The sequence below is a fragment of the Humulus lupulus genome, chromosome X, assembly GCF_963169125.1.
Source record: "Humulus lupulus chromosome X, drHumLupu1.1, whole genome shotgun sequence".
In the NCBI taxonomy this organism is placed as follows: domain Eukaryota; kingdom Viridiplantae; phylum Streptophyta; class Magnoliopsida; order Rosales; family Cannabaceae; genus Humulus; species Humulus lupulus.
Window position 1 is genome coordinate 89,216,079 of NC_084802.1, and position 12,933 is coordinate 89,229,011.

Sequence of the window (12,933 nt, forward strand, 5' to 3'; positions counted from 1 at the left end):
TGATAATATACAGGAGACATGCTAATCTCCTAAGTTGTTGTAAGATACATTTCTGCACAGATTTGGTCAATTCAATTTGTATAAAAGAGTTAGTGTGAGTTTTTCTATCATGAAGACTACATTATAGGAAACTAAAGAAACAAAAGTTTGTGAGTAGTGAACTCACATTACAGTAAGGCTGAGGTAGTTGAGCAATGAAACCTGATATATTATTGTGTGTTGAGCAATGACACCTGATATATTATTGTGTTCTAATCTCCTGTGAAAATAACAGTCAATTATTAGAGAAGAATACCTATATGAATTTTTTTAGCAAAAACTGATAAACTTGAGGATGAATGCTTGACACAAACATAATTAATGGTTTGTGCCATTCAATGTTGAGATATCAACGGAAAAAAAACTTACAATGCTGAGGTATTGAACCAAGTAATTGGACAAATTTCAGGGTTGTTGTAACAAATGGTGCCTCACAGTTGGTCTCAATTATAGTCCATTTTTTTTTTATTTCCAACATCCGTGAACTGAGCACAAATATAAAATCCTAATAAATCTAACAATAGTAAAGGTGAGACACACTAAAAAAAAAAACAGAGAGCCTTATTAAAAACCGAGATCCCAAAATGATAAATCAAGTATCAATTATTAGAATTCGATCATATTATACCCAAGAGTTCCAAGTAATGGATGTAACTAACACTTGTTGTCCCTGGAAAACCCATACATGAAACCCACACTTTGATTTCTTCATCATAAGCGACCTCTCTAACTTGCTTAACCCATACCTTGATTTCTTCATCGTGATCTTCCGTAGCATCAACAGATCGCAAGAAGGCTCTTATGCGATCCAACTCATTTTTCACAAAAACAACTTCATCTCGTACCCCGCTCAAGAGCTTCACCTCATCTTCCAACAAGGACGAAAACTTCTCCAGTAGAAAACTCACCACACTCTCTGCCATGACTAGTTTCGATCTCCTTCGTCTGCTCTGTGATCTCTTTGTATTTTTTTTTTGAGATAACCTCTGTATTTCTATAGGTAGAATGAAAGGAAGACTTTGAGTCAACCAGAGAGACTTCGACTCAACCATATTTATTTTCTTTCCATCAAAATCAATCATATCTTATCTTCTTTTAATATTTTAGATTTATTACATATATATATTAACCAAAAAAGCAAGTGTCATATATATAAATAACAGAAATACCGAACTGCAACTTCTGTCCATATATATACACTTTCACTTTGTTATCAAACTAATGAAACATGCATGAATACAAATTAGATCAGATTTTTTTTAAGTAAAATATATTTATATGAAATGATGTACTGTATACAACCTAAGCACTAAATATCTTTTGTTTTAAAGTATTTTATACCTATATAGGTATATGTGTGTATCAGCCCTTCATGTCTCATAGCCAACTTTCTTGCTTTGCCAAGTTTTTAACATGTTCAATTCATGATATGCCGAGTTCAAAGATGTCATTTCAGGTGAGAAAACTAGAAGGAAAAGAGGACTGCAGTAAGGTAAGTTTCTGATACAAAAAAAATTTGATCTTAATTTGTTTTGTGATAATTGACCATGATTGTTACTGCCTGTGACACACTTGCATATTATGTGTTTTAATTAGAGCAAACCTATATTGAAATGTGTGATTTTCTGTCTTTAGTATATATATATACACAATTGTGTACGTAATTGTATATCAACATGCATGGCCTTGGTCATGAATCTTGAAACCTTTTCTAAAAAGTTGTATAGCATGTCTCAAATTTTTAAAGCCCAGAGTTATATGTATAGAAAGAGAAGTTAGTTAAGTTGGGCATTTCTGTTGGTATACTTAGTTAGGTGTATTTGTTTCTCTCGCTGATTCCTGGGATTTGAATGCTCTTGCCATTTCATGGTTAAAGAATTGTTGTATTGTTTGAGAGGATGGCAAGTTGATTATGGAGAACAAAACACAGCAAGGTTTTTCTGATTTTGCTTTCTTACTATTTTTACTTTTACTTTGTCTCATTACTTTTTGCTCTTACTTGAAATATTCACTTTGTTGGTTCAATAAATGTATCAACTCTCATCAACTCAGTCTGCTGTTCTCAAGGCTAGCTTTTGTGCTCTGCCAAGTATTTAACATATTCAATTCATGACTTGCCAGTTCAAATGTGTCATTTCGGGTGAGAAACTAGAAGAAAAATAGGACTGCAATGAGGTAAGTTTATGATGCAAAATTTTATCTTAATTTGTTTATTCACTATGACTGTTACTGCCTTGATACACTTGGTAACAATTCTTTCTCGCACTTGTATAACTAAAAATTTGTATTTTTGAAATGAAATTAAAGTTCTAAGGTCACTTGAGTATAGATAGTTGTAGTAATGTGTGTAATATAATAACTTGTTTATTATTCAAACTCAATTTTTGTAAATTTGGTTATGTGTCATGATATTATTGACTATTTTAGATGAATGATATGATATTTCATGACCTCGTTAGTTTTTCTTTTATGTTTTATTTACCAGATTCAACAAGTGAACTGCAAAAGAAAATATGATTTGGAGGGCTTTGGTGTGCTGATATTTGAAAGATCATGAATTCCTACCTTTACTTTTGAATATGCAACTGTTTAAGACTATTTTGTTGACTATTGTGAGAATATTTTGTTTATGTTAATTAGGCAGTGTTGAATATCTTAAGACTTTTGGATTGTTTTTAAGATAATCTTGAATGTATTTTGACACAATTATTTGGTTATATGTGTTATGAACCATATAATTGGTACTCAAAAATATATTTGTACAATGTTAAGGGTGTCTTAAGTATATTAAATGAAGCGGGTTTGAATTAAAGTAATAAAAAATAATTATAATGTATAGGTTTATATAATAATAATTCAAGCTTATCCAAATATTAGAATAATACAAAAAATGTGTTATTGTATCTTTTACAATAACACTGGTTTATAAGCATAAAATTATGTTATGCAAACTATTTTCTATAATGCAGAAATTGTGTTATTATAAAATGTATCGTAAGACTACTTAAGTACAAAAAAGTGTGATATAATCTATTTATAAATAGCATAATGAAATACTTATCTAACTATTAAAATAACACAACAAAAGTGTTATCGTAGGCTATACCATAACACATGTCTATAACTATGGAAAAGTGTTATGCAAAATGCTCCGACCTACTATAACACTGCTTTACTTAACACATCAAAAAGTGTTATGGTATATATTTGATAATACTTTTTCGGTTTTATTGAAAGTATTTTTTCTTGTAGTGGTAATATCCTAAATTGGCAAATTTATGGAAATATCATTTTTTTTTTATTTAAAAGCTTATTTAAATTCCTTTTTATTGTGATTTTTGGGTTCGAATATCTTGGATTATTTGGTGGGATTTGCAAATATTCCTTATTTATATTTATATTCACAATATGTTTATAAAAATAATTTTTATCTTGGTTTTATAAGGAAAATATTCTACGACTTATCTGAATTCATTTATGAGGTTTCCTTGTTAATTTTCGTACTTTCTAAGAATGGTTAACTACAGGAAATATCATGGAGAGGTTATTGCTTATTTTATATTTTTAGAAAATTTTGATCTTACTTAGGTATAAGTTGTCCCTGCGATTTGTGTGGTTGTCAGAACAGAGTCAACTGATTGGAAAATCTTCATCAATCAAGAATATCATCAAATATTCTTGCTTTTATTGTGAATTCTTTCTCAGCCCTTCTGAGCATGAAATGATCTCTATAAATAGGCTACTAGGAATTTGAGAAAAAGTGAACTGGTGTATTGTTTTGTTGAGTGAATTGTAATATTTGTGAGAGTTCATAGTTTTTATTCAAGATCACAGTGTTCACATGATCTTGGAGTAAACCGAGTGTTTAGTTTTATGGTGTGTCTATATCACATTCATGAGTGGATATAGTTTGTAATTTGAACACAAGTCTTAAGGTCTTCAGGAGGAGATTTTTACAAGCCTTGCTTCGGGAGGAAGCAAGCACTCGCTGACCATTGAAGGACGTTCAAGTGGTTAGGCATTTCAATCAAAATTAGATTAGTGAAGAGAAGTACAACAAAGTTGCGACAAATCTCAAGAGTGAGTCTTGTTTTGTTTAAGTCAATATTTTTGTACTTGTGATTCTTTATTAATTGGTTTTATTCTCTGGGTGTGACCCCAAGGAGTAGGTTATCTGAAAGGGTTTCTGAATCATATAAAAATTCGTGTGTTCTTTATTGTTTTTGCACCGTCATTTTATTGTGTTCAGTTTCTGTCACAGCCAATCTTCATTCTGTCACGATAGATTTGAAATCTGTTTCAACATTCAATTACCATTCTGCATCTTAATTAAACTACTTATTTTAATTAATTTGTTAATTACTAAAAATAGAATTTCAATTAGTATTAGAGCATGACACTTATTTCTAAGTGTGATCTTGTTATATTCCGTTTGTTGTGTTTTTTTCTTTTGTGTTTTTGCAATGTCTTTTTTCACATAAGGAGGTTCCATAACTCGCCTCCCTTTGCTCAATGACTCTAACTACCCATATTGGAAAGTTAGAATGAGAGCCTTCATAAAATCTCAAGATGAAAAGGCTTAGAGAGCAGTCTTGAGTGGTTGGACTCCTCCCGCAGAAAGCGATGACATTACTAAGGTAAAATCTGAACTGGATTGGACAGATGCTGTAGATAAACTGTTCAGTTATAATAATAAAGCACTGCATGAAATTTTTAATGGTTTTGGCGAGGGTTACATTAAATTAATTTCTTCATGTGTTTCGGCCAAAGAGACTTGGTAAATTCTTCAATCCCAATTTGAAGGAACTGCTGATGTCAAGCGTTCTAGGCTTGTTATGCTCACAACAAAATTTGAAAATTTGAAATGAATGAAAATGAAACCCTCACCGAATTTTATGAAAAATTGTTAGATATTGTTAACGAATATTTTGTTCTTGGTGAGAAACTTTAAGAAAGTGTTTTGGTCTGAAAAGTTGTTAAAGTTCTTCCTGACAAGTTTTAGACTAAGCTCACTGCAATTGAGGAAGCAAAAGTCCTAGACAAAATAAAAGTAGAAGAATTGATGGGTTCACTTCGAACTTTTGAGCTGAATCTATTGGGAAAACTTATACAAGATCTTAATTATTTTGATGTAAATCATATATTAAACACATTAATATAAGACAACCTAGAACATGTTTCTATAAATGAATTTAAACAGAGATAATGAAAAGAATACTTACATTATACGCAGTGGAATATATTAGTCCTTTCTTCAGTTTCTCTAACCCTTGAATCCTTTTTGTCGCAGGGTATCACCAAGAAACTGAACCGATCTTCATATTTCTTCACAACCTTCCAAAGTATCCTTAGAATCACCTAGACTAGAGTGGGCAATTCTCAACACATGAGATAGATACAAAGAGAAGAAGAATAGAAGAGAATATTGAGGCTTAGAAAAAGACTTATGCTATAGAGAGAATCTAAAACCTAGAGCATCAAGAATAGATCTTCTGATCTTCTCAAAATAAGTTTTTCAAAAATATGATTTCAACTCTCACTTAGCATTCCTTTTATAGGCTCAATTATGTCATTTATTTTAATTAAAAATTAATAAAATAATAGATAATATCAGCCATTAGGTCGAAATTCTCACGGGCTTTAGGCTCGTGAAATTTCCCATTTAATTATAAGCCCGTTGGACTTAAAGTCAAGGCCTGTATTATTTTCTATTGATTAATTAATTAAATACTATTTAAATACTTTATCAAATTATCTATAATTTGAACCTTGATTTAAACTTATTTATTAATTTAGACACCAATTTGTCTTAATTAATAAATCTGCCCTAAAATCTATTTTCTTCTCTAAATTGTATAGCTCAGTGAAACTATCCAAAATTAACCTGGTCAACTTTGATAATTCCAATTGATAATTAAATCAATTAATTGAGACTATCTAGATGATTTTATCCAATGTACAGTGGGGACCATGGTCCTATGAAATCAAGCTCCAATAAGTTAACATAAATTTACTAACTTATTAATTCCTCGTTACTCCACTAAAGACTCTGAATTGCACTCCTGAATTCATAGAACACTCTATAACCAATATAGATATGTTATTAATTATCCATTGTTACAACCATAATTATCACTCAATTCTCTATAGACGGTCTACAATGAGATGGGACAAAAATATCGTTTTACCTTCATTGTATTTTATTCTTAAAACACTTAGTTCCTTGTAAATGTTATTTCAGTAAACTAATATTATTTACTGAAATGAGATCTCTATCATTTAGCACATCGAACCAAACTAAAAGGAAACCATCATTTTACTTCTTCATCATAAGCTATATATGTTCATAGCTATGATTAACACTCCCACTCAATTATATTACCGAGTTCCCAAGATGTAAGTATGGGCTAGTCCATAGGGTAAGTTGGTAATGAACAAGTCAAAGAACTCATACAATACAATCAGTTAGAATACTAACCACTTAGAATTGAGATTGAATTGACCTATGATCAACTATATGATATGACTAGAATAGATAATAACGATATGTTTACTTATCCTATCTACTATCAATATTGGTCCAGTCCGATGTAACAAATACATCCGATCTTATCTACTTTGCTAATGTTTTGGAAAGAACATATCACTACAATGTGTAAGTAGATAATATTGTAGATTGGCAAGTCAGTGTAAAACCTGTGCACTGACTAATCTTAGGAATAATTTATGTTTGAACATCTAATCATATTTATATTCCACTGCGATTACGTCACTATAAATATGATTAGCTATATGCTCAGGATTTAATAGAAGTTTATATTAGACAAATAATCATGAAAATAAAACATGTGACCAAAGTGATTGACCATGTCAAAAATGATTTCTATTCTTTTATTGATAATAAAATAAGATTACAAAGAAATTGAGTTTTAATTAGGGCATAAAACCCCAACAAACTCCCACTTGCACTAATTGAAACTAATGCCTTAATTCTATTAATCCCATTTCATTGACATGCTTATCAAATGTAGCTGTTGGTAGTGTCTTTGTAAACAGATCTGCAAGATCGTCTTTAGATGCAATCTTCATAACCTTCACATCTCCCCTAGCCACATATTTTCGAATTATGTGATACTTCCTTTCTATATGCTTACTCCTCTGGTGACTTTGAGGTTCTTTTGAGTTGGCTATCGCTCCTGCACAAAATAACACAAGCAGTTTATCCATATCTGGAATAACACCAAGATCTGAATAATACTTCTTTAGCCAGACTATTTGTTTAGCTGCTTCAGACGCAGCTATGTACTCAACCTCCATGGTGAAATCTGAGATCGCAGGCTGCTTTACGCTTCTCCATATCACAGTTCCACCCCAAGAGTAAACACCATTCAAGAAGTACACTTCCTGTTGTTGACCCTGATTTTGGGCAACTGACACGGAGTCAAACTTGCTTGATGTGGAAAAACACGTTGGAAAGAATGTGATGGCGAAATGATAAAGAACACAAGGGTTTATAGTGGTTCGGCCCCAGAATCTGGTAATAACCTATGTCCACTTGAATTGTTATTGATATAGGACTCAAAGGAGTGATCAAAGAACTAGGGTTCAATGAGTTTCAACAACCTCTGAGGAATAATACAATGTATCTAATAGGATAACTCTAATCTCTAGTGATCTGAAAGCAAGAAGGAAGACCCAGACCCCTTTCCCTTGAGCCCTCATCCTCTATTTAGAGGCTCAAGGAGGATTTACATTAATTTGTTACAGATATTATTTCCTAAATAATCGGATACTCAGGAAATCATGGGAGACAATTTCAGATTCCATCATAACTGCCTAAGATTTCCTCCGTGTATAGCGTGCGTACGACCAGGCTAGTCGTAGGAAGAAGTTTATCATGTGACAGTAGGTGTCTTCCTGGTCGATAGTCGAGCATGGGTTCTGCCAGATGTCAGCCACATGTATTTAATGCCTGCCATGTCATTCACCTCTGATTTTTGGGATAACATTTGCCCCCCAAGTTTGTTTAGTGCGACCAGCAATAAAGAAACTTAAGGAAACAACCGTTCACATCCCCATGATGTCTGTCAGGATCCCCGTGCGTTTTCGAAAACTGTGACATAATTATGTCTAATGAAGCCTTTTCAGTTTCCAAAAAGGCAATTTGACGGCTTATACACTTCCCCACGTTTCGAAAGTGGGAAGTGATGATTACTGCTTTTTGGCCATAACCTCGGTCCCTATAAATAATCTTTTCTTTTTCTTTAAACATTTTTACTCACCATTTTTGCCAAGATTTTAAAGAACTTGCCCCAGAATACAGAGCTTTGAAACCAGTCCGACGTCTAGCCGCAGGTCTTCCGATTCGAATTTTTCATCTTCTTCCGAATCTCCATCTTCACCCAGGTAAGCACTTCGGTCTTTAAGCTTTTCACTACGCCATGCATGCCATTTCATGCTCTGTGGTTTTCTGTGTTCTTGAGTAGGGTTTTAAGGGTCTTTTGGTATAAACTGCCCATTGCACGGCAATAGTGTGTCTTTATGCTTTGTATAGGTCAAGACTTTAGTTTGATAGTTAGGATCATTGGTTTGGGGCGTTAGGTTGACGAAAGATTCAACCTTTAAGCCAGGTGAAAAAAATGAAATTTTTTCCCGCCCCTTAGGAATCAAAAAATTATCTTTCAGAAAACAGTTTACTTCCCTTTTTTTTCTTCTTCCGTTTTTCAAACTACTCGCGTCACATTTATCGTAGGATTAGGATGCTGCTGGTTATTTAGATACGAGCAACGTTATCCCAATCTCCCACACTACTTCGCGGATTGTGTCTTATCTCCTCCATTGTCTGTTTACAGTTCATATGCAAGACCCTTCGGAAGGAGAAATACCTATTGAAGACGAGCTCTTGGCCCAACTACTCGAAGGCGAAGAGAACCCATCTACGTTGATCCCAGAAATCCCCTTTTCTCGTCCTAGCCCAAATTGTCCACCAGTTCCCAATCAGAAAATGGCCAGAACAAAAACCAAAGCTCGAAAAAGACGAAACCCTAACTCTCCAAGTCAGCCTTCTGCTGATGCCCCCTCTACCAGTGGTCGAGGTGAATTCGCTCTTGAGACCGACGTCCAGAGGCGTGCCCGTCCTCGCCATGCTGACCAGCTGGCTGTCAAGTGGCACGTCGTCCCCCCAAGTTCGGTGACGCTTCGTATGATCGCCAACTACTTAAACAGATACAATCTGACGGGGGTGACCTGGTCAGACCTTCCACTGACCAGCGAGCGAACCTGCCAGGAGGGGCTTACGGCGCCTGGTCGAGGTACCACATCGAGGCAGGTGCCACCCTGCCTCTTCATTCATTCTTTCAAGGGGTGGCAAAATACTTTGGGGTAGCCCCCTTTCAGATCACCCCGAATGGGTATAGGATGTTGGCCGCACTCTATATCCTCTACAAGCTCAAAAAATGGCCAGCTCCTTCTCCACATGAGGTCAATTTTCTGTTTAACCTCAAGTCCAACCCCAACCATGATGGTACGGGATTCTTCCACTTCTGCCACCAGGAGACTGGGCGCACCTTTCTGTCCGATACCACTCACATCTCCAACGTGGGGAAGTACCATCAAGAGTACTTCCTTACGCCCGACATTGCCGCAGACAATCTGGCCTTCACTCAAGGAGGTAAAAAAAAAAAAAAAATTCCTTCACCAGTAGTTTCTGTACTTTAATCCTTTCTTGTCATAATACTTCGCTGTTCCATTGTGTTCCAGGCCCATGGTTACGCCCGACCCCCACTCCAGGAATGGAGTCGAGGGCAGCACTCGTAGCCAGCATGCCAAATGCTGCTAAGAGTGTAAAGAACTTAATTAATGAGGCTAACCTTAGGCTGGCTGGCCTTTGGGGCTCCCAGCCTGCGACTAACGAACCCTCGGCAGGTGGTGTCAAGGTCGATGTGGAACCTGAGCGAAAACCCGAGCAGCAACCTCAGGCACCCCCTCCACAGAGGAGGCCAACTGGGGTTACGATCAGGGAACCTGCTGTTCCCCACCGAGCAGCGGAATCTTCGGTCCCCGTGGGCAAGGGGAAACAAAAGGCTGCCGAGCCTACCGAAATTTCTGACGACTCATCGGATGTAAACGGTACAATAATCTCATTTTTAAATAATTTTCCAATTCCCTCTCATCTATTTGATGGGGATGGCAACTTTAGGAACGCCCCTTCTTTAAACTCAGATTTCTTCCGGGAACTAGGTAGTTCAGTAGATAATGTTACGACCAGTAGTTGTAGCTCGGGTACTTTGCTTGTAATCCTTTTACTTTTATCTCTGTTCCCCCTATGGTCACTTAATCTCACTGCTCGAGTTGTTTCCTTTTGTGCAGGTATGACTCTGGAGACGTCTTCGCTCATTACGAGGCCGCCGCTGCTTCTTCTGTCCCGAAGAAGGATAGCAAGAGGGCTCGAGGGGAAAGTAGCAAGACCCCCTCGAAGAAGGCTCGAACAGAAGATACTCCAACCGCCGTCCCTTCTAAGGAAAACATGACACGTCCGCCCCCCACCGAACAGTCGACGCCCATGCCTGAGAATCCATAGCCCTCCTCTAGGGCCACTGGCAAGGAGACTTTGGACAACCTGTCCGAAGGCTCCCCGTCCAACCTCGTGGTCGGGTCGGCCAGGGAGAGGATATACAGGCTCTCGAAGCACAGACGCAGCCAGGCTGCCATCAACGAAACTGCCTCAATGGAGGTCGACCAAATCATCAACATAGGGTTGAATGAGATAGTCAGCGTAAGTCATCTTCTGTTGTTTCATCATTTATGTCTGACTTCTTTTTCTTACTTTTTCATTTTTTGTCTTCAGGGGCTGCTGTCTTTAACTGCTAGCTGGCACCGTGTTGGGGTGTTGGTTTCCCGTGGACAGAACTTCGACTCCCAGCTTGCTCAGGCTAAGCAAGACTTGAGGATGAGAACAAAAAGCTGCTCGAGGAGAACAAGGAGCTGTCCAAGCTGAATGAACAGCTATGCGAGGACTAAGCCACTCTCACCCAGGAGCTTCAGGACAGCCAAGGGGCCTTGAAGAAAGCCAACGAGGAGCGGCACAAATGGAGGGAAAGTTTTGTACTTATCACCCAAGAGTGTAAACAACTCAAACTCGATCTGACCGCCAGCAGGGATGAGGCGAAGAAGCTTGAATAGCCGGTGCGAGAGCTCGAGGGGCGAGTGCAGGAGGTTGAGGAGGAAGGGGTCGCGAACTTGAAGAAGTATAAGGAGGCCACCCTCCTCTGCTTTTATGACTTCTGGAAGCACAACCGGGAGGCCAACTTCAACTATCTTTCCGAGCGGTTGAAGAGAAGTTTGATGGCGCAGTGCGCCACCTGGTTGGAGGCAGAGGAAAAGGCTAAGGCAAAGGCTCCTTCTGCAAATGCTGAAGCTGGTCCTCCTGCCGACCAGGGCACTCCCCCCAATCCTCAAGACCCTCCTGCCCAGTAAAAATTTTCTTTTATTTTGCTTTTATGGCCCACGGGTCTGTTTGTAAAGACAATTTATTTTTATTGCTGCGAGGGCAGCTTTTTTACTTATAACTGAACAATTGCATCCGAGCAATACTGCTCGCAGTGCAAAAGCTTTTTACTTTTAATTGAAGAATTACATCCGAGCGATACTGCTCGCGGTGTAAAAGATTGCTTTATTGATATTATAATTTCTTTTATTATAATATCTGTTCGCATGACCGAACTTAGCATAGTACTTTGGTTTGATTTAACAAAACATAAATTTTGAAAAATACTCTAAGTACCGTAGCATGCTTTCACTCATCTTGTTCATGTGTTTACATACCCTTTGGTATGCTTTGCTATCGATGTACCTTATGTGCCCCCCAAGTGATTGAGGAGCTTTAGGTCCTTGGTCACTTACCTTGACCACGACCTGTGCGAACATTACTACTCGATAGTAAACATTACTTCTTCAATCTGGTAAGGTCCTTCCCAGTTTGGTCCGAGTACTCCAGCAGTGGGGTCGCGGGTATTTAAGAAAACTTGTCGCAGCACTAGGTCACCGATGTTGAATTTCCTTTCTTTCACCTTTGAGTTAAAATACAGGGCGACCTTTTGCTGGTACGCAGCAACTCGGAGTTGGGCTCTTTCTTGTATTTCTTCAATTGAGTCTAGGGACTCCATCATTAGTTGGCTATTCTGGCTCTGGTCGTATGTAATGCGTTGATGTGAGGGGGGATCTAATTCGACAGGTAACATGGCTTCATATCTGTATGCTAAGGAAAACGGGGTATGACCTGTCGCTGTTCGATGAGAAGTTCTATACGACTAGAGGACTTCAGCAGCTGTTTTGGCCATGCTCCTTTAGCGTCTTCCAGCCTTTTCTTCAGGGTATCCTTAAGCGTTTTATTCACTGCTTCGACCTGTCCGTTTGCTTGTGGATGCGCGACTGAAGAAAAGCTTTTGATAATCCCGTGCCTTTCGCAGAAGTCGGTGAATAAGTCACTGTCAAATTGGGTGCCGTTGTCTGAGACAATCTTTCGAGGCAAACCATATCGGCAAACAATGTTTTTGATAACAAAGTCAAGCACTTTCTTTGTCGTTATGGTAGCGAGTGGTTCAGCTTCGACCCATTTGGTGAAGTAGTCGACTGCTACAACTGCGTACTTCACTCCACCTTTTCCCGTTGGCAGGGACCCAATCAAGTCTATACCCCATACTGCAAAAGGCCAAGGACTCTGCATCTGTTTTAATTCGTTTGGAGCTGCACGTGGAATTTTGGAAAATCTCTAACACTTATCGCACTTTCGTACAAACTCCATTGAATCTTCGTTCATAGTCGGCCAGAAATAGCCCTGCCTTAGAATCTTCTTCGCCAAACTTTGCCCCCCAGTGTGATCCCCACAGAAGCCTT

General features: G+C 37.6%; 1 long non-coding RNA gene across 1 annotated transcript; it reads left to right on the plus strand.

Moving 5' to 3' along the window:
- The first annotated feature begins 1,844 nt into the window (after positions 1 to 1,844).
- On the plus strand, positions 1,845 to 2,846 carry LOC133805126 (uncharacterized). The gene is made up of 3 exons (XR_009878852.1): positions 1,845 to 1,973; positions 2,161 to 2,214; positions 2,525 to 2,846. It is a non-coding gene; the product is annotated as an uncharacterized LOC133805126 (long non-coding RNA).
- The last annotated feature ends 10,087 nt before the right edge of the window (positions 2,847 to 12,933 follow it).